Source organism: Nomascus leucogenys, chromosome 6 (assembly GCF_006542625.1).
Source record: "Nomascus leucogenys isolate Asia chromosome 6, Asia_NLE_v1, whole genome shotgun sequence".
Lineage (NCBI taxonomy): Eukaryota > Metazoa > Chordata > Mammalia > Primates > Hylobatidae > Nomascus > Nomascus leucogenys.
The window spans coordinates 43194729-43218187 of record NC_044386.1 but is presented as its reverse complement, the minus strand read 5'-3'; the positions used below and the strand labels follow the sequence as shown (position 1 = coordinate 43218187).

Genomic DNA, 23459 nt, shown 5'->3' with positions numbered 1-23459 from the left:
AAGTGTTTCTTCTCTTTTCTAGGCCAAATGCTCCACAAATGAATGTGTTAACGAATGAACAAATTAATAAATGACATGAATAAGAGCTCAAACAGCATAAAAGTATATTTACTCAAAAATGAGAGGTGACGATTGCTAACATGTCATAACCAGACTCTGTCCTGACCTCGGCAAGCCACAACTTTGACAATAAAGAGGAAAGAGGATCAAGTCCCTAAATACCGCAGGTGCACTAAGACCTTCCCACGTGCCCGAAGAAGATACATTTGCAGAGGAGAAATGATGATGCAGAGGCCTGCTCCGAGATGCAGAGGAAGTTTAATTGCCTGTGAATTTGACTGGGATGGAAGGGATGAAACGAGGTTTGAAAGGAAATAGATATTGTTAAACTCCTGACTAGGCGATAACTGCCGTCTTTCTCTTCTCTTTTCCCCTGTGACTAGGCGATAACTGCCATCCTTCTCTTCTATCTGCCCCTGTGACTAGGTGATAACTGCCCTCCTTCTCTTCTATCTGCCCCTAACTTGGGCCCCAAATGATTCATCTCTAAAGTGCCTTGAGCAGGCTCCAGCCCAAAAGTGGCCTCCATGGGCACCACTTCCCTCTCTGCTGCCCTGCCCCACTTTCCTCCTTGGCCTTCCCAGATGGATGACGGATGTCATTCCCTGGTTCCCTAACACTCAAGTCTAGCCCCTCAGTTTCTAGCAAGCATCAAGCTACACTGTGTGTCTAGCCTCTTAGGAGTCAGACCTCAGAAGTACAGCTTGTTGGAAATTCAGAGGCAGGGAAGAAAGAAGGAAGGAACGAAGACCCTGAGCTGGATTCATACACATAATCGCAATTCATCCACACCTCAGTCCTGTAAGGTATGTGCCATTGTACTCAGAAAACTGAGGCTCAAAGAGATTGAGCAACTTATCTAAGACCTCACAGGCCCTGAGAGCAGAGCCTGGATTTAAAACACCTGGGAGACTCTGAAATCCATGTAACTCTTCTATACATGATCCCAAAATGCAGCTGTACACCATCAAGACTGACTTCCTCTTTCGGCTTATCATTAGCTCTGAATACAAGAATCCTCAAAATGCTTTATAAGCAATAGTAGCACCATGGGAATAAGTTGGCAAGTTCCCAGCATTCCTGCTTTAGATGTACTTGAACTTTTTCTCCGTGTATACAGTCAAGAATAAGGAAAAAGGATCTAAAGGAGAAGGAGAGAAATAAAACGGGACTAAGCCTTATACTTCTTGACCAGAACAGATAATGTTGGGATTTTCCTTACTTTGTTTCCAGACAAATCCAATAAAGACGTTTGTTTCTGTTACCTAAAATCAACTTGAAAAGTTTGCTCCCTTCCACCTTAAGTGGCTTTGTATAGAGCCCACAGTTGAACATTGGTTCCTACGGTAAAGATTCATTTCAAAGTTTTTATAGTATTATTCAAAGCACGTTTGATTTCAGCCTTGGCAACCATGGGAAGAATGTCAGCAATGCTCCCTGTATTAGCTATTGGAGAGAAAACACTGTGAAACTCTAAGACCTTGGTTATTGGGCCAATGAAACATTTATGCCCTGATCAGATGGAGCAAAACTTTTGCAGGGTTAGTGAGCCACGTTTCGAGTGTACCAATGAAGTTCTTGCCTGCTGTTTCAGATAAATGACTTTCATTTCACTGTTGGCTTGTGCTTGAGAAGATTATTCAATTGATTCCCGTTGTTTGCCATGCCTTGAAGGAAAATAATGTTGTAGCATCCACTTTCCTCATAATACACTGTTTCTTTTCTAAGGAAGGTTGTTGTCATAATACCCTACATATCAGCAGAAAATATTCCACTTCTTATCATGTATTAATTTTTCTCTGGAATAAGTAAATGTAACTACCAGAATGCTAATGAGGATGTTACACTGATGTTTATTTGTGTGTTCTAATCTGTAGGTAAACAGTGAGGTCTCTTTGAATTCATGATTCCAAGTCTCAGGCCACAGCAGGACAAGTATCAAAACATCTAGTCTCAATTCGGAGTTGAGATTTCTAATAAGAATTCTATTTTCTCCATAATCATATAATAGCACCAGGAAAAGTCAATATCTTAAAATACAGATAATTGAAAAGTAGATCTTTCTGCCCTTAACATAAACAAACTGTAAAATCTGAAGTTAAAATAATTCCTTGTACCAGCCTCCTAATTTACCCAGAGTTAACAGAAAAGTTATAGCAGTGCATGAAGCTCTGAGGCTTTGACGGGTGTAGATATAGACATCCAAACCTATCATTTCACACTAGTCAGAATACCAGTCAGAAATCCCACAGGAAAAATCATTTCTGAAGGTATCTGGTCTTATGGATTATAAAATTAAACTTTCTTATCATTGTACCTAAACTGAAATATGCTTCCCATAAAAAGAAGATTTCTTTCAATAGTTAAGACTGCCTCCCGCCATCCCCCTTAACACACACACACAAAGAGAGAGAGAGAAAGAGAAAGAGAGAGAGAGAGAGAATTGAGAGCATTAGTGCTTTTCTCCCTTGGACTGATTTTTTCTTACTGTTACTTTCAGCCACTTTGTTAACGGTGGAGTTAAAGGGAAGGATAGATGTAACACCCATTTCACATACATGTTGCAACATCAGAGATGCTGGTTTTCATTAAAAACACCAGTTCTAAATTCCTTGCAAAATATATTTTTAAAAATCAGTACACTTGGCACCTTGGAAATGCTGAAATGTTATCACGAATGCTGGTTATTTGTTGTGAGTCTATTGAAGATTATCTTCAATATAAACTGTAATTTTCTGGTCTGAACACTCTTCCTATCTTAGCTGTATATACTCAAAGGGAGTGATTTCTCATGTTTAGCAAATTGTTCTTTAGGTAATTTGTTCTTTAGGTTTTTTGTACAAAAGTACAAAATAGTTATCACAGCAAACTTTCCAGTACTTGTTATTTTGAAACTATATATTTTGGAGTAAACTTGGTTTTCTTTTTTTTTTTTTGCCATGTCAGGCTTGAGCAGGATAGCAAATATATAAATTGAGCTCTTTAATTATAATCCCAATATAAGAATTCTTGCTAATTAAAATACTTTGCACCAGCAAAAACAATTTTCACGTATTTGTTTAGGAGGTAGTTAAGTAACTATAAAAATAAGTGCACTTTCCCCTCCTTTCTTCAGTGACTACAAAACTTCCATACTTTTAAAATAATCAAATAATAATTTTGGAGAGCAACAGCCCTCAACTCTTTGCTGGTGCTTATCACACTCCCTTTCTTCACTACATTCTTAGCTATGCTAGTTTATTCTTGTCTGTAATGATAATAAGGGACTGTGGGTGGATCAGCACTTCTGTGTAGGTTCCCTTTCCAAATTTGCCTTCCAAAAAGCCAACCAAATAAACAACGACAAAAATAGTGTAACAAAACACAAATATCATTTCAATAGCTTGGCAAGTGATGCATTCACCTGAGATTAAGTGGTTGTAGGCGGTCAGTAACAAAATGCTGCTTTGCTGTCTTAGTAGAAAGACAACAAATTCTTCAAAGAAACCAAGAAGGTTACGACCTTGACAAAGTCTCTCATTACCTCCCTCCTCTTATGTCTTTTTTCTCCACAATATCTGTTGTGTATCTACTATAGAAGGCTGCAAAACAGACAGCAGAAAGGATGGCTTGAAGGCAATTGATGTTTGTAAATAAATCCACAACAGGATCCAAGCTGAAGAGGTGAACACATCAGCCTGGTGGGACAATTCTCAGCATGTGCAAACATAGGTAAAGTCTAGCCTATGTTACATTAAAAACAATGTCAGTGCATTTTTTCATGTTAAAGTTTTTTTCAATGCTAAAGTGTGTTCCTTGCTGTGCTGACCACAAACAAGTTTCAAGTTTCGAAAGTCTGGCAAAAATAGAAAAAAAAAAACTGAAGCAACATTGAACTGCACAATGTAAGCACTGGGTATGCACAAATTTTCAAAACAAATGAAGGAATCATCCCTCTCTGCAACGTGGTTAGGCTGATATTAAAGAAATAAAATGTAAGAAATCAGAAAAGCAAATGTTTGGCACCTGCGTATCTAATATCTGGCACCATGCAGAGTAGAAGAGTGAAAGAAATAATGAAGAACAAAGTGGTTACTTTGCTTCAGGAGTTCATGATCTATAGTTAAAAACCAATATAAGCATTTTGAGTATATTTCAAAGAAAGAGCAAAAGTAGACTGCTTGTGTTGGCTTGCACCTGTAGTAATAACACTTTGGGAGGCCGAGGTGGGAAGATTGCTTGAGCTCATGAGTTTGATACCAGCCTGAGAAACATAGTAAAACCTCATCTCTATAAAAAATTAATTTAAAAAAGGCAGAGCAAACAAATATGAAAGAAAACATTAGAAATCAGAGCTTGGGCAAAGAGTTCAACGTGAGCAAAGCAGCTCTGCCCTGGGGGGCCTCTGGAGCATTCCAGCTTCCTGTAGAGGCCTCACCACATGGCCCTTTCCCATCACTGGGAACCATCTTCTGTATCATGCCAGGATACTCCCCCAAACTTCTCAACCTAACTTATTCAGTCAAAACATATATATTTCTTGAATCCTTACTAAGAGCAAGACACTGTTCAACATAATAAAAATATGGCAATGATATAAAAACAAAAATGTTTACCCTCATGCAAACTACATTCCAGTGAGAAAAGACAGATCATTAATAAAATAAATACATAAAATATATAATATGCCAGAAGGTAATAAGTGACACAGAGAAAAACAAAGCGTGGAAGGGAGCTCAGGAATGCTGGGAGCGGGTAGATGTGACGGTAGTTAGAATGCTAAAGGAGGGAGTAACAGACAGAAGAATGGCCTTTCTACGTGTCCATATCCCTATATGGCATAAAGGACTTGTGGATGTGATGAAGTTATGGATCATGAGATGAGGAGATTATTCTGGATTACCCAGGTTGGACCAATGTCATCACAAGAGTACTTGAAAGCAAAAGAGGGAGGCTGGAGAGTCTGAGGCAAGAAGTGTGACAGCTAGGGTCAGAATGATGTGGTTGCTGCCTGGAAGGGGGCCAGGGACCAAGGGATGCAGGCATCCTTTCAAAGCTGGAGGAGGTAAGAAAGTGTTCTCTCTCCCCTAGAGAGAGTGTGTGTTCTCTTAGGCTACTAGAGGTGTGCTAATTTATTCCAGCAGTCATACAAAACTTATATAGAAGGTCTCACTGAGAAGATAATATTTGAACAAAGATTCCAAGGAGGTGAGGGCACCAGCTATGCAGATACCTGGGGAAGAGCACTTGAGGAAGAAAAGGCAGGAAAACAGCAGGGTGCACACCTAGCCCATGTGCATGAACTAGAGAGCACTAGGAATCTGAAGGCTAACAGGAGACAGGTCAGAGAAAGGGACTGGTGTGGGTCAACTCACACTCAGCCTCACTGGCTATTGTAAGAACTTCGAGTTATTCTGAGACACTGAGCATAGGAGAGTCTATGAATATTTATAGAAATTCTGAACGTTTAAAGACGAATAAAACTTGTATGCTAGTAAACATATTTGTTGGGTGGGGAGAACCCAGATTTGTAGCATTTGCTGATATCCATTGTGTAAATATTTCTACTGATGGTTTGACAAACACTTCATAAAATTCCTGGGTACTTAATTATCAGCTCCAGTAGAGCACTGCATGTATGACACCCCATTTGCCAATTCTACACTAGATTCTATTGGAAACAAGCTGTGTGAGAGTCAACTGGTGGCAGAAATAAGGAAGTCCTCAATAAAAATCAGCATTTATTTTGACAGATGTGAGATTCTCGAACTTATTTCTCTTTACTTTCTCTGCCTGGTGATTAAATTATGATTTTAAAAGAAATAGTTTTAATTTCTTATCAGAATGCTGCCACCAAATAAAAAAATACATACTTTAACTATATGCAATCTTGTCTATACTATACTGTTGTCAACAGAAACATTATCAGGGGCCAGCTTCATGAAAGGGGATATGTGATAGAAGATGGAGTTGTTGGAATGAAAAAGGGAAGAAAGCAGAGGGAAGAAAGCAGACAGATAGGAAAGGAAATGCAGGCTTAGCTAAGTTGAAGAAAGAGGCTGAGCTCAGGGTGCAGTGGGAGAATAGGATCATAGCTTGAAGAGAGCTGTGAGGCTGTTTAGTCCAGGTGAGGATCATAATCCCAGAAGACCCAGTCACAAACACCATAACCCTGAATGTTGAAATCCTGAAGCATTAAAATTCCTAAGGTCTAAATTCTTTTTTTTAAATAGAGACAGAGTGAATTAGTTCATTCTCATGCTCCCAATAAAGACATACACGAGCCTGGGTAATTTATAAAGGAAGGAGGTTTAATTGACTCAGTTCAGCATGGCTGGGAAGGTTTCAGAAAACTTACAGTCATGGAGAATGCAAACAAGAAGTAAGGCACCTTCTTCACAAGGCAGCAGGAGGTGCTGAGCAAAAGGGGAAAAGCCCCTTATAAAACCTTCAGGTATTGCTCCCTGTCATGAGAACAGCATGAGGGTAACCACCCCCATGATTCAATTACCTCCAACTGGGTTCCTCCCACAACATGTAGAGATTATGGAAACTACAATTCAAGGTGAGATTTGGGTGGGAACACAGCCAAACCACATCATTCTGCCTCCAACCCCTTCCAAATCTCATGTCCTTACATTTTAAAACATGATCATGCCTTTCTAGCGGTCCCCCAAATCTTAGCTCATTCCAGCATTAACCCAAATGTCCAAGTCCAAAGTCTTATCTTAGAGAAGGCAAGGCCCTTCCACTTATGAGCCTGTAAAATCAAAATCAAGTTATTTACTTCATAGATACAATGAGGATATAGGCATTGGGTAAACACACCTGTTCCAAGTGGGAGAAATTGGCCAAAATGAAGGGACTGCAGGCCCCACGCAAGTCCAAAATTCAATGGGTCAGTTAAATCTTGAAGCTCTGAAATGATTTCCTTTGACTTCATGTCTCACATCCAGGTCACACTGAAGCAAGAGGGGGGCTCTCATGGCCTTGGTCAGCTCAACCCCTGTTGATTTGCAGGGTACAGCCCTCCTCCTGGCTGCTTTCACAGGCTGGTGCTGAGTGTCTGTGGCTTTTCCAGGTATACGGTGCAAGCTGTCAGTGGATCTACCATTCTGGAGTCTGGAGGATGGTGAGGATGGTGGCCCTCTTCTCTCAGCTCCACTAGGCAGTGCCCCAGTGAGACTGTGTGGGGGCTCTGACCCCACATTTCCCTTCTGCACTCACTGCCCTAGCAGAGGTTCCCCATGAGGGCTCCACCCCCATCACAAATTTGTGCCTGAAAACCCAGGTGTTTCCATGCATCCTCTGAAATTTAGGCGTAGATTCCCAAACCTCAATTCTTGACTTCTGTGCACCCACAGGCCCAACACCTCGTGTAAGCTGCCAAGGCTTGGGGCTTGTACCCTCTGAAGCCATGGCCTGAGCTGTACATTGGCCCTTTAGCCATGATTGGGACACAGGGCCCCAAGTCCTGAGACTGCACAGAGCAGCTAGGCCCTGCACTGGGCCCATGAAACCATTTTTTCCTCCTAGGCCTCCTGGCCTGTGATGGTTTGAGTTGCCGTGAAGGTCTCTGACATGCCCTTAAGACATTTTCCCATTGTCTTGGTGATTAATATTCAGCTCCTCATTACTTATGCAAATTTCTGCAGCTGGCTTGAATTTCTCTCCAGAAAATGGGTTTTCCTTTTCTATCTCATCATCAAGCTACAAAATTTTTAAAACTTTTATGCTTTGCTTCCTCTTGAACACTTTGCTACTTAGGAATTTCTTCTGCCAGATACCCTAAACCATGTATCTCAAGTTTAAAGTTCCACAGATTTCTAGGGCAGGAGCAAAATGCCGTCAGTCTCTTTGCGTAGCAAGAGTCACCTTTACACCAGTTCCCAACAAGTTCTTCATCTCCATATGAGACAACCCCAGCCTGGACTTCATTGTCCGTGTCACTATCAGCATTTTTCTCAAAACCATTCTGCTAGTCTCTAGGAAGTTCCAAACTTCCTCACATTTTTCTATCTTCTTCCGAACCCTCCAAACTCTTCAACCTCTACCTGTTACCCAGTTCCAAATTCACTTCCACATTTTTAGGTATCCTTATAGCAACACCTCACTACCTCAGTACCAATGTAGTGCATCAGTCCATTCTCATGCTGCTAATAAAGACATACCCAAGCTTGGATAATTTATAAAGGAAAGAGGTTTAATTGACTCAGTTCATCATGGCTTGGGAGGCCTCAGGAAACTTACAAGCATGGCAGAATGCGAAGGGGAAGCAAGTCACCTTCTCTACGAGGTGGTAGGAAGGAGAAGCACAAGCAAAGGGGGAAAAGCTCCTTATAAAACCATCAGATCTTGGGAGAACTCACTCACTATCATGAAAACAGCATGGGGGCAACTGCCTCCATGATTCAATTACCTCCCACTGGGTCACCATCATGATATGTGAGGATTATGAGAACTACAATTCAAGATGAGATGTGGTTGGAGACACAGCCAAACCATATCATGGGGTCTCACTTTATTGTGCCAGCTGATTTCAAACTCCTGGGCTCAAGTGATCCTACTGACTTGGCCTCCCAAAGGGCTAGGAATACAGGCATGAGCCACCATGCCCAGTCCTAAAGTCTAAATTCTTAACATCTAAAATCCAGAAAATCACAATCACAGGAGAGTTGTACCACATTAGTTGTATCATGTTAGGTACAACTGTTGCTTTGTTTTCTTTTTATTTGGAAATTATGTATGGTTTAAGAAGGTCCATATGGGTACCAAATCTACAAGGGGTGGACTTGCAGACTTAATTTCAGGTGTCAACTTGACTGGATTATGGAATCCCTGGAAAGCTGGGAAAACATTATTTTGGGTATGTCTGTGATGGTTTTCTCAGAAGAGATCAGTGTGTGGGTCTGAGCTCACTAGGTGGGGAAGATCTGCTGTCACTGTTGTGAATGTCTTGAATATCACAGAAGAAGTGAAAATGAAAGTAAAAAATGCACAAAATCTTGTCTGCCAAATTATGTAATCATGTACCAAGCACCTCTACACGTAGCACCATGCTTGCCTTCACAAAATGCTTTTTGTCAGATAATAAAAATAGTTCAACAAATTCAGTGGCCTTCTGAACCAGACACCTCCTGGCACAGAGCTTCCTCCAGTGCTACAAGACATATTAAATCATGAACGATTCTTGATTAGGGATTTGACTGTCAAAAAAGATAAACATATTTATTTACCACTATGTTTAACATAACAAAACTGGTTCATGTTTCACTTTGGCTGATGAACGGCACTTTCAAAACTGTCCCCAGTGGGTTTTTTTAATCAACTTTATACAGTTTATGCCCCAATTGGATTACAAAATTCTGTAATTTAATCTGCATGTTTATGGTTTAATAACTGGAAAAAGTGAAGTACTTTATAAAAGCTTATTTGAAGATTTGGAGGGCTTTGCAGAAGAAAATAGATTTCAATTGGATCCCCAAATCATAACGACAAGTTTTTAATTAGGTGTGATCAAGGCTTCTAAAAGCGAATTGCAAATTGTTACCAGTAAAGTTTGTATCTTCCATTCAGCCCAGTTCATTTGCCATAAAATTCAGGTGTATGGATTGGCCAGGCCATATGGCAATGATAAAAATTTTTGTTTAAAAATATGTCATTTGTCTGTATTGGCATTCCTTCCAACTGATAAAATTCCAAGAGCTTTTGATAAATTAAAACCACAATTGCCTGAAGAAGCCAGAAAAACTACATACTCGTTTGAAAATAATGATGTGCAAGGTAGGATAAGAAGTCATTTAGGCAACGGTGTTGCTGTTCAATCAAGAGTATTGTTTCTGCCAAATAAGTGGCCTGTATATGAGGGCCTGGAAAATGGATTTCCACATACTCAAAACAATAGACAAGAATGGCATAGAAGATTGGAAAATGTAATAGAAAATGCTCATGTCAGTGTGTATCAAATTATAGAAGAATTTCAAAAAGAGCAGTGCCAAATAGAAAATGAATGTGAACGTATTTTACGAGGAGAGTCAAATCCTAAACACAAAAAAGGCAACTATTCATCGTGATGCAAGACTTCAAAATATAGTTAATGATCATGAAAGTCAGCCAGCTATAAAGAACTCTGCAATTGCCCATAATCTATCCATGTAATATACTTTTTATATGTCAATTTTCTTTTTAGTTTTTTTTTTCCATTTTTTCCACTATTTTAAATTGTCAGCATTATTTTTTACAACTTGCTATGCTGTGTATTTCGTCTTAGTATCATTTCCAATACTGGAGGTATACATCTTGCAAAGACTTTTAGAGAGTTCTAATTTGTTTTATGCATTTTTCTTTTGCAAATTTGACTCCACAAGAGTGCATTGTCACAACACTGACTTTGTGTGTAAGCATTTTACATGTACATAAAACATTAAAGTTTCCTCAATAAATGAGAAGATATCCTTTTTGCACATTTGCACTAGGGAAGGATAAAATCCAGGATCTCAGCTCTTTGACTGCATATTAGATTGTGACTCATCCCAGCTTTTGATGAATCTGGTCAAAAGACTTAGGTTGTCTGTCACAGTATTCCAGATGACCTAAGTTATAAAGCTGAGTGCACCCAGTTACCAACCATGCTTTTATACATTTTGCTTTTTGACCCATTTCTTTACGAGTACAATTCATCTGTTCATTACCATTATACCCGTAAGACTCTCATTAGCATACCTGAGTTTTATGCTTGCAAATATATGTATGTTATTATTGCCTATTAATTGTGTAAAGTGGCCTGGGAAGCATTCTGTTGTGTTTTTATACGTTTTTCAAATAAATTCCATCTTAAAAATATAAATAAATGCTTTTTTGTTGTTTTTAGACAGAGTCTCAGTCTGTTGCCCAGGCTGGAGTGCAGTGGTGCGATCTTGGCTCACTGTAACCTCCACCTCCTGGGTTCAAGCGATTCTCCTGCCTCAGCCTCCCGAGTAGCTGGGACTACAGGCACCCATCACGATGCCTGGCTAATTTTTTATATTTTTAGTAAAGATGGGGTTTCACCATGTTAGCCAGGATGGTCTCCATCTCCTGACTTCGTGATCCATGCGCCTTGGCCTCCAAAAATGCTGGGATTAAAGGCTTCAGCCACCATGCGCTGCTCAATAAATGCTTTTTAAAGAATGTGTTAATAATTTTTTTCCAGAATTGCATTTTCAGAATTTTGTTTTTTAGGATTTTAATTTTCAGGATTTTAGACTATACAGATTTAGATCTTTTGGGACTTCAACATTTGGGATTATGACATTCAGGATTGTGTCTTCCTGGGCTGTGGCCCAAACCCGTGTGGTCCAACAGTATTTCACATGAGAGGAAAGCAAACCACGTGCACAGATGCAATGAAGGCTTAAATAGGCCTCTTGTATAGATTATATCCCAGGAAAACATGATTAAGATGATACATAGAGAATTTTTTTTTTTCCCAGTGAAAAATATCCACATTCTTTTTCTTGTGTGGAACTAAACACAATTTCTGAATCAATGTAAGTGAATGCAAATCACCATGTTCACTTAGCTGATGCTCCTTTATTAACGGGCATAGAAGGGAGGTGATTCAAAGAGATGATGGCGTGGGACCCAGGACCTGAGGAAGCTGCAGTGGGTGAAGGGAAGAAACAGAGGAGCAGGGGCTGAAGAAAGAGTGGGGAGCCATCAACTACCCTCCTTGCTCCCAGCATCTGGTGTTCGGAGCCCAGAGGTCTTCTCTAGGGCCTCAGAGAAGCTTCCAAGTCTGTTCATTTCTCTTTCCCCACCCCTGCTTGTATCACAAATAAATTATTGACAACTGAGTTCCTGACTAGGTGGCAGGATTTTAGGGACCCTTCACCTCATCCGAACCTCATGAAGGTAGTGGGAGTCCCATGGGTTAGTCAGCAATAGTCCTGAGGTTATTTGGTCATATAAATAATCAGAATAGTCATAGTCATCTTGCTTTTTTCATAATGCCCAGCTGGGGAGAGGTGGGGGCAGAGAGGACTGAAGTGAGAAGAGATAGAACCAGAGCTGGCTTTCATGTGTGGGGCTCTCCAGAGCAATCAGGCCTAAGTACAACCAAGAGGGGTCTTGAAGCAGCTCTGCCAAGGGCAGCCTGGGCTCAGGCCCCAGCTCACACCAAGCACATCACCTGTCCAACTGGGAAGCTTAAGCAATGTGTTTCTGTTTTTGTTTTTGTTTTCTGGTAAAGAATTCAATGTCGTTAGCTACATTCATAATGCTGTGCAATCATCACCATTATCCATTTCCGAAACATTCTATCATCCCAGACAGGAACTCTGTGCCCATTAGACATTAGCCCCAGCCCATTTCCACTCCTGCCAGCCCTGAAAACCTCTATTCTACTTTGTGTCTCTATTAGTTTCCCTGTTCCATGTGCTTCATATAGATGGAATCACGCAGTCTGTGTCTGACATCTCACTTAGCATAATGTTTTTAAGTTTTATCTATGTGGTAGCAAGTATCGGAATTCCCTCCCTTTTCAAAGATCACTAATATTCCATTTTATGTCTATACTACATTTTGTTTATCCATCTATCCCTCAATAGACTTTTTAGGTTGTTTCCACATTGTGGTTGCTGTAAATAAGGCTGCTGTGATGCTGCAATGAACACAGGTGTAGCAGCCAGGTGTGGTGGCATGTAGTTCCTGCTACTCAGGCATCTGAGGCAGGAAGATCGCTTGAGCCCAGGAGTCCTGGGCTGCAGTGTGCTGTGTTGATCAGATGTCTGCACGAAATTAGACATTAGTACAGTGATCTCCTGGGATAGGGGACTACCAAGTTGCCTAAGGAGGGGTGAACCGGCCTGGATTGGAGACAAAGCAGGGCACAACTCTCAGTTTGACCAGCAGGGGGCCATGCCTGTGGACAGCCCCGCAGCAGGGAGATCGTGCCTGTGGACAGCCCCGCAGCAGGGGGATCATGCCTGTGGACATCCCTGCAGCAGGGGGTCATGCCTGTGGACAGCCCCGCAGCAGGAGGTCGTACCTGTGGACAGCCACGCAGCAGGGAGATCGTGCCTGTGGACAGACCCGCAGCAGGGGGTCGTGCATGTGGACAGACCCGCAACAAGGGTCCGTGCCTGTGAACAGCTCCGCAGCAGGGGGTCATGCCTATAAACAGACCCTGCACTCCGGCCTGGGAAACATAGTGAGACCTCATTTATTAAAAAAAAAAAGGGGGGGGTGGGGAGAGGACACAGGTGTACAAGTATCTATTTGAGTAACTGCTTTCCATTCTTTTGAAGATAGACATAGGTAGATAAAGATACAGATATAGAGATTTATAGATGTGAGTGGGATTACTGAATCATATGGTAATTCTAGGTCTAAATTTTTGAGCAACCGTATGTTTTCCACAGCCGATATACCATTTTTCATACCCACACTGAATGCACAAGAGTTACAATTTTTCCACATCCTTGTCAGCACTTGTAATTTTCTGGGTGTTTTTGTTTTGTTTTGAGGCCAAGTCTCCTGTCTCCAGGCTGGAGTGCAGTGGCGTGATCTCGGTTCACTGAAACCTCCGCCTCCCAGCTTCAAGCGATTCTCATGCCTCTGCCTCTCAATTAGCTGAGATTACACATGTGTGCCACCATGCCCGACTAATTGTGTGTGTGTCTGTGTTATTTTTTGTTTTGTTTATTTTTTTTTTTTTGGTACAGATGAGGTTTCACCATGTTGGCCAGGCTGCTGTCAAACTCCCGACCTCAGGTGATCCCAAAGGGCTGAGATTACAGGTGTGAACCAGCGTGCCTGGCCTCTGATATTTTGTTTTTTCTTTTTTGAGAGCAGCCATCCTAATTGGTGTGCAGTGTGTGTGTATGTGTGTTTTAATGTCACATTGGTGATTCTAATGTGTAACCAGGAAAGAAAAGCAAGGATTCTGGATCTCAGTTTTTCATCTAGGTAAACCGGAGCAAATAAAACCAATTGAAGAGTTCTCCTGATGATTGAATGAGTTCCCCCATAGAAGGTAAAATCTACAAATGTTGGTTCCTCTCTTATTCCCTTGGAATTCTACTAAACTTCCTGCCTTAACATACAGAGAAACTCCCTGAAGCCTAAAACTACAGATTTGACACAGGGCTGATTTTAACTTCTGTTTTGCGTTTACCATATAGCTAGCTGCAAATGTCCCATGTGTCTTCCATGACATCTAAATAGCACTACACCTGCACAGCTTTCCTCTCAAATTAACTACTCATCAGTTCTATTATTAAACAAACAAGGAGCAGCTGTAATACTGAAGGAATGAGTGGGATTGTGCTTTAAAATTACATCTCTGCCAACACTTTTAGTTTGCTTGGTGAATAACTACAAGTTTTCCCATTAAATTAATAGATACATTATACCCATAAAATCCTGAAATACTGGGCTATACACACAACAAAATATTTTACAAGTAGAGAATATAATAAATGTATGACACTTTAGAAATGCATTGAGATAAGTTTAAACAGTGCTTACTTTTAATTGGTGTGCTTTCTTTCATCTCACAGTAATAAGCTGTGGTTTAGTTTATCAGCTGAATACTCACTATGCCGTCCTTTGTAAAATTCTGGAGGTCTGCAGTAATGTGATTATTGAGCTTCAACAGAATACACAGAGGATCCCAGGAACCACAAACTAATCCATCCACTATGCAGTAACTAAAGTGTTTGCAAAAATAAAAACAAATAACAACAACAAAAAAGCTGAACAACTGACTTGTAGCAAAGCTATCAGGTTAGCGCAAAAGGAATTGTGGTTTTGCCATTGAAAGTAATGAAAGTAATTGAAAGAATAGCTGTTCTAGCTGGACATTCTACAATGTATGCCACAACCATGGATCAGTAATGTATTGAAAACCCAAACCAACTGAGGATCACTGCTGTTCATTATTCCCATCTTGTCATAATGTGGCAAACTAAAACTAAGGACCTGTAACAAGGGATTTTCAGAGGGAAAGCAAACATATTGGTTAAAGCAAACAAAACTGGCAATTTTCAATTTGCTCAAATCATACTATTCACATACTTTGTATGCTTCTCTACAAAATCCAGAACTTTTGATAGGATCACCCTTAGGTAAAACTCTAAAGTGAGCAGCTTCTGATCAATAGGCCTCAACTCCTTTTCCCTTCTGTATCACAGACCGTGTGGGTGGATCCATCATATGACCTAATACAATTTGGCCAGTTGGGAAAGGTCTCTTTAAAGAACTAACACTCAGGCTGGGATCTAGAGAAAAGCACCGTAAACTTGAATGTGCATATGAACCAGCTGGGGACCTTGTCAACATGCAGATTCTGATCTCTAGCAAGCTCCCAGGGATGCCTATCTGACTGCCTTGGACATCAGTTACAGTAGCAAGAATATAAGCAGATACCAGCCAACAAAGCAGGAGTGAAGGCATCACGGCCCAGGCAGCCCTGGAACAGGCCAGCTCAGGGATCTGAGAAAAGAGTAACTGGACTGAGGTCTATGAGTGCTTCCGTGAGAGGTGAGGCTGAGGAGGTGGACAAGATCTAGGTCAATGTGTTAAGTTCCTACTAAATGCAAGGCTAGGCTTTGCATAAACAGAAACAAATAAGGCAAACCTAGTCCTTGCATCTTTAGAGCTTGCAGTCTAGCAGAATTATTTCATGGGTAGAAAATCATTAAAGATTTTTAAACGAAGGAGAGACATGATCTAATTGAAATTTTTGAAGAACCTCTCTGGGAGTGCCATAGAGAAGGTATAGGAGAGGCAAAGATTTGGAAAGAGGAGTATATGTTTGCAGACCAGGTGAAAGATGCGGATGACAGAAGCAGATAATTTTAGCACATAATTTGAAGGTGAAATAACAGTACTTGGTTGCAAGTTGTGATGGTAGGAGGGTGGCAGGAAGAAGAAAGCATCAAGGATGATGATGCTTTCTGGAAGAAGAAAATGGGCAAATGGAGATAATTTTTATGAAGAATGGTAAGGCTGAAGAAGAAATAAACTAACAAAAGGGGGATGATTGAGCAAGTGGCATAGATTTGGGGGCAGAACTCAAGAGTTTTGAATTCTGATTTTAGGAATGCCTGTGAAAATCCCAGTGACGATTTCAAGATGGCAGGTGCACATAATGTTTTGGAGCTTGGGAGGAGAGGTCTGTAGGAGCCATATGCATATAAATGGTATCTAAAGCCATAGGAATTAATAAAATATTTTCTAGAGTCTGTGTAGGCAGGGGTGTCCAATCTTTTGGCTTCCCTGGCTGCATTTGAAGAAGAAGAATTGTCTTGGGCCACACATAAAATATACTAACATTAACAATAGCTGATGAGCTAAAAAAAATCATAAAAAATCTTATAATGCTTGAAGAATGTTTACAAATTTGTGTTGGGCTGCATTCAAAGCTGTCCTGGGCCATACCTGGCCCACAGGCCATGGATTGGACAAGCTTAGTATGGAATAAGAACAGAAGAGGACCCAGGATTTAGGAACTTCGACATTTACAGTTTGGGCAAAAGGGAGGAGCTGATAAGAAAATAGTTCAAGCTAGAGGAAGAGGTCAGGGGTCTACTCTACTGAATGTTCCTGAAACCATTGGAATTATATATTATATAATATGTACAATATATGTTACTTGGGCGATGGATACCCTAATAGCTTTGAACTGACCACTATCCATGGAACAAAACTGCACATGTATCCCGTTAATTTTATATAAACAAAAGTAAATAAATAGAAGGAAGAAAGGAAGGGATAAAGAGAGAGAAGGAAGGAAGGAAGGAAGGAAGGAAAGAAGGAAAGGATAGCGAGGAAAGGAAAGGAAAGAAGGAAAGGAGAGCGAGGAAAGGAAAGGAAAGGAAAGGGAAGGAAAGAAGGGAGAGCGAGGAAAGGAAAGGGAGGGAAGGAAGGAAGGAAGGGAGAAAGAGGATAGAAAGAGAGAGAAAGAAAGAGAAAGAAAGAAAGAGAAAGAGAGAAAGAGGAATAGTGTTCGTGATGTTTAGGAATCACCAATTCTGGGGGTGCTGAATTGTGTCCCCCAGATTACTATGTTAAAGAGCTGATCCCCACTGCCCCAGAGGGGACTGATTTAGAGAAGGCCTTCAAAGAGGTAAATGAGGTCAAATGAAGCCATATGGGTGGACCCTAAACCAATATGGCAGGTGTCCATCTAAAAAGAGATTGAGACACAGGCAACACAGCCTGAGGACACAGAAGGAAGGGAGCCATCTGCAAGGCTGCAGTTCTCAGAAGAAGGCAAACCTGCTGACACTCCTTCCTGGATTTCCAGTCTTCAGAGCTGTGAGAAGATAAACAACTGAATCTGTGGCAGTTTGTGATGGAAGCCCCCAGCACTCTTATATGGTGACCTTAGGACAAGAAGTTTAATAGGCTTGGTGAAAGTGAAAGCCAAACTGACCTGAATAAAGAGTGAAGGGAAAATGAGCAAAACGAGATAGTAAGTGTGGAAAATTCCTGAGGAAAATTTTCTAAGAAAGGAGGAGATGGCTTGATAGCTAGAAAGACACACAGTCAAAGTTAAGGTTTCTCCAGGATAGAAGACTTTTTAAATGAAAAATTTATATTTAAATGCTGACAGAATGCATCAAGAAGGAGAGAGATTGAAGATGCAGATGACAAATGGAAAAGCAATGAACAGAATCGCTGAAAAGTTAGGAAAAGAAGGGAGATTATTAGTGGGATGTCCTTTTACATCCCTCTAATACTTCCTCCACTGCTCCAGGACTTAAAAAGCTTATAAATGACAGGTAATATTCTACCTAATTATAAAGATTTATGCTTTTCAATAAATTTTGTTGTACATGATACGTTCACTCTGTGAATTCAGTGAGACAGAAAGTTGTCCACATTTTACATAAAAAGAAAGAAAAGGCAGAAAAGAAGTGATTTGCTTGAAGTGACACAGAAAAAGCTGGTAGAACCATGCACTGTGTAGATGGCAGGGCTCCTGACTTCTCATTTCACACCAGAAATGTAGACACAATTAGATATAATGACAGTTATTATATTTTTAAACCTTTCAAATAAGAATATCCTTAGATTTTCATTCATTAACAAAGCACACAGCACGTGATTAGCATCTGAAAATGTTTTATTATACAATCACTAGACACCAAGAGAGATTTCTATTTTCCTGTGTATTTGAAAGAGTTCAACAGCCCTAAGTCACACAATTGGAGGAAACTCAAACAAGGGAAGGTTCGTTTGAAGGGATGAAATTAGCATGATGAAGTTTACAATACAAAGATTTTTGTTTCAAGACTCTGAGGTTTGGTAGGGAGGAAGAGGAAAGGCATATGACACCAAATAAGACTGGTTGGAGAGGGGATGAGAAGCATCAATCAGAAAGCTCTTCAACTTCAAACGGACCGTTCAAACCATCCTAGGACTAGACTTGAATCAGGAAAGACTCTGAAGGAAATTATCTCCTACTCCCACGAGATGGCTAAAGTGATTTAGGTAAAAAGCTTTTAGTTTTATGGCTGGGGAGGTAGCAATAAAGAAAATGGACTTCCTGCCAGTGATTCTTTTTCAAGCCCTGCCAATTCCTGTGTCTGGGGAAGCTATAAAGAATGTCCAGCCTCCTATCAAAAGAATCGCCACAGATCTCCAGCTCGCCTGCATTCAAGCATTGAAACATTTCTAAGCCTGTTCCCAGGCCAGCCTGGAACTGAGAATCCAGGAGAGTCTTTTCTGTTCTGCTGCTGCAGCTACACTATCTACTTGTTAGCATAACCAGGGCCACCAGCAACAGAAGTAAGAGAAATATACAGAGCAAAAATCAACAGCTGATGAAAAGCAGAATCTTTTCTTTTTGGCAGCAATAACAATAGCATGAAGCACGTCCCTTTTGGAGCTTTCCAAATCACTTCAAAAGCGAGTTTTCTGGTGTGGATCAAGAAAGCTAGCCAAATTGCCCCTGACTGCATAGCCACTGGCCAAGATATTGATGAGTGTAGGCAGCTCAGAACCCATCCTCGGCCCCAGTGCTGTCTTTCTCAGAGCTCTGTTTAATGCTGGTATGCACAGGCAGCATTTGGAGAAAGCTGTGTTGATTTTTGTGATCTTCAGCCAGCACAGAGGTGGCCAGTTCCCTAGCCTCCCAGCACCGTCCTCCTCCTGCCCTGCCCCTTCATGGCCTGCCTGGGCTCACTGGATCCAGACTTGCCTTTCACCCCTGTCAAAACCTCACAGTCCTGTGTGTCTGTTTCCCTTTGAACTACACAAACTAACTAATTTGGTGGACCGATTAAGTGAACGTCTTTATACTCATGGTCTAGAGTGCAATGAATGCTAAAGGGATTGCTAGAGATTGTCAAAATCACTTCTGTGTTCTTCCAACTGGACCAAGGCTTCTTTGAGTTAACAAAACTCTGAGAAATCTGAGTTGATTTTTCATAGTATCTCTTTCTATTATTTTGGGGATTTTTTTGTTTGTTTTTTACTTATCATGGAGATTTTCCTTAATTTAATCCAAAAGATATACCCATATGACATTGAACTAATATGAAAGAGGTAGTAGGACAAAGAATTTGAAGACAGTCTTTCAGAGCCCCACAAAGTACTTGAAATTTATCAATAAACCCCTCCCGGTGCTTCCCACCATGTTCCACATTCCATCTCCATTTTAAGTCATGAAGCTTCCAGTAGCATCTCCTCCTGTGAAACCTACAGTTTGGAAATCAATTATTGATGACTAGTGACTTAGAAGAACCAAAGAAAGGATCCTCTAGTGGAGACACAGCATAGAAATGGTGGTCCAGGGTGAGACAGAACTCTTTCCAATCCCAGTGCCGCCTGTGTGGTTCCAGCTGTGTGCTTCTCTTCCTCTAATCTTGTTTACTCGTCTCTAATATGAGACTAATAACATATACATCAGACTATTGTGAGGGTTTAATGTAATGATATTCCAAATTGTGGCATGTGTCCAGTACTTAACATAGTGCCGAGAACAAAGCATTATCAATAAATATGAATAGCCTTCCCAGCGCACACCTCCAAACAGTGGATTTCTGGCCGGTGACAGGTAATGGTTCCCAGTGGTCCTACAGGCTATGGTTTAACTTACCACTAGCCAATCAGTAAGTTTGCCTAGACCACATCACACTTCTTTTGCAAGCCTGGAGCTTGGTGAAAAACAAGGGGAAAATAATCAATGTCCCTAAGGCAGATGCTGAAAGATTGACCTCATAACATAATTCTCTCACCAGACTTGTTTCCTGAATGTCTATTTAAATTTTAATTCTGCAAATAAAATAAAGTTGGTAATAATGAAGGTGATTAAGATGGTATTTGTCCAGGGAACGAATCTCCTCACAACATACCTAAGAAAGAGATATATGTACAGAAAATGAAGCACAGTAAAATACCACTTCATTACTATCTGGAGATTTTCCCCAAACACAGAGAAAGCTCTACAGAGCTGAGCTTAAGCCAGAAGAACTCTGTTATTTACTTGGTCTAATGCCAAAACAGGCCAGAGACCCCTTTTACCTACTTCTCTTTAATCCCAAACCCATGTCTCAGTTTGATCTAAGAAAGAGCCAAATGCCCAGGAGGCGACAGGGCAGAGAAAAGCAGCCAGCCAGAGAGTGGCCTGCATGCCAGGGGAGTGTGTCTGAGCTTTGTTTCATTTTTCTTATTTGTCTGTAGTTGTGTGATTGGTAGAAGAGAGTAGATATGAAGTCTACTGACATAGGATTGGTCTTCAGGCATGTCTTACCAAGCATTTGGGGGAAAAGAGGGGTTCCACAAATAAGAGAGCAATGATCAGACTTTCTTCTAAAAGGAGCAGCCACAAGCTACCTTAACTCTCCAAATTGCCCATAAATCTTCACCTAGAGTTAGGAAGATTTCACCATTAGCTGTGGCCCATAAAAGACCCTTAAGCTTGACCAACCACAGAGGTCCATCTCCTTGAGGAGTAAGTGAAAGGGGTATGGATAGAAGCTGTGAGCTTTCTATCCTCCACAGGCCCCCAGCTGTGTCTTCTACTTCTTGTAACATCTCCAAATGATGTTTTCTGGCTGACAATGCCAGAGAACGGATCCTTATCTCACTATGGAAATGAAAGATTTCAAAGAATTTGTTGCCTGAAATATGGTGCTCAAATCACATATTAATAAAGCTGCTATCCAGAAAGAAGGCAGATTTCAAAAGAAAGGCTGTTAGCATTCTCAGGGACCTAAAAAATTACATATTGTAGAACAATGGTAAATAGATCTTGGAATCAGGTAGACTTTAATTCAAACCCCAGCTATGCCACTTATTAACTTATGTGACATTGGGAAAGCCTCTCAAATTTAGTTTTGCAAAATCAGAATAATATAAGTAGCCAACAAATAGGGTTTAATGGAGGTAAAAATGAAGGTGATTAAGATGATAAAATTAAATAGTGAATACAAAGTGCTTAGCATTTAATAAATTTATTCTATGATTTCAAAGCACATGCTTTTACCTACAGTTCTATAAAGCTTCTTGCAATAGTCAAGGCTAATAGAAGCTATCGTCAGAGCTAATAGAAGCCTTGTGTATGTAATTATTTAAGAATTCTGTAAATATACCCAACAGGGTAGGAATGAGAAAATCTTAGAGGAAATATTCAAGTATGCTTGATTTCTAGCAAATCCAGATAAACAGTTTTGGCAACAACCAACTCATAATTTTAAGTGTTGTTATAGGAGCTAGAATTTTATTCAAGGGGCAACTGATTTGATTAGATAAGATGCTGTGCAGTGCACTGCATGTTTGCATCAACAAATGCACATGTTGAAACTAACAATAGAATGGCATTAGAAGGAGGACCTTTGGGAAGTAATTTGGTTTCAATGAGGATGGAGTTCCCACGATGGAGGTTAGCATCCTAATAAGAAGAGAAGGAGACTAGAGCCCTCTTCTCTCAGCCATGTGAAGATACAACAAGAACACCTGCAAGCCAGTAAGAAGACTTTCACCAGACACTGGCTCTGCTGGCCCAGATTTTAATCTTTGACTTCCCAGAACTGGGAGAAACAAGTATGTGCTGTTTAAGCCACTCAGTCTACAGTTGTTTGTAACAGCAGCCTGAGCAGACAAAGACATAGGGCTCCCTTTATTTTCAGAATTCCGTTTAGCTGTAATCACCTACCATCCTGAGATGCTGTTTCCTCCCTTCTCCCTTGAAATATAAGCTCTGGGACCATAGCTTCATGGACAAATTCTGAAGAATTTGTCTCTGCTCCTGTGGGATGCTAACCTAACCAATCAAGAAATGTTTGCTCAATGGAATGAAACATCTTAATGCAGCTCGCCAGCCAATATCTGCAGAGCACACCTCATGGGTTCTGGCTGGCTTGGATTTCTGAGATACTTCATCCTACCCATCAGACTGTGGACTCAGATTCAGCCAGGAGGCCCAGATTCTAGCGTCAGTTTTGCCCTTGGGATACAAATGCATGTCCTGCTTCACTGAACATGAAACCCTGAATATTTGGCCATTACTCTGGCAATTGTCCCTTCTCCCTGTGCCAATTGCCAATCAACCCAGCTCCCAGGCAGCCTTGGCAGTTGTGTCTGCTTGGCCTGCTGTAGCAGCCAATGACAGTAAAAGTCAGAACATAGATCTGCTAGCTCCCAGTCCAGGATTTCCCCGTAACTCGTCCATGTATGTATTAAACAACTAGGCTTGCTTTTAAAGTCCTTTTTCATTTAGCCTCTTCTTAGAACTTATCATTTTGAGAATCCTGACCTGCCAATATTCCATAATCTTTCTGAAAGTGACACAGCAAATACGATGCATGCACACTGCTAACTGCAGCTGATTTCATTTTCCATCATCTATAAGGCACATAAGGTAATTTCTAAACCAGCAGTAAAATCTATTTATAAAGAATGCTGATTTGTTTTCTGCACTTTCCAACACAGAGCTTCAGTTTATTCCCTTAGCATAAAAAACCATTACTTTTTAAAACAATCATAGTTAGTATATTTTATAAATGTTTTAATTTTTGTAAAGTCCAACTTGCAAATTGGAGTGTAAATAGCTTTCTTAAAATGGAAGGAACTGTGTTAGACCCATTATGCTGATTGATGATTTCACTGTGCTTCAAAGCAGATGATTTCACAGTCATTGGGTATATAATGTAACGAGTTTTTATAAAGCAATTGATATCAGTAAAAATATGATTATAATAAATAAAATTATAGGGAAAAGGAAATCTTCATTCTGACAATGCCAAATTTTTTAACTAACTCATTGCTAAAAGATTATGTTTCTACATGAAAAATTTTTACACATTCTATGTGATAAGCCTGAAAACACCTGAAAACTTAACAGTTATGTAAAAGGAACTACTGTGATTTTTTTTAGAGAATGTGTTCTTGCTGTTCTTGAGTGAGCTGTCTCATGTTATTAGAAGGGA

At 40.5% G+C, this 23459-nt stretch overlaps 1 long non-coding RNA gene across 1 annotated transcript; it reads left to right on the top strand.

Annotated features, from left to right (window-relative positions):
- The first annotated feature begins 483 nt into the window (after positions 1 to 483).
- On the top strand, positions 484 to 3846 carry LOC105739202. The gene is made up of 2 exons (XR_001115114.1): positions 484 to 866; positions 3638 to 3846. It is a non-coding gene; the product is annotated as an uncharacterized LOC105739202 (long non-coding RNA).
- The last annotated feature ends 19613 nt before the right edge of the window (positions 3847 to 23459 follow it).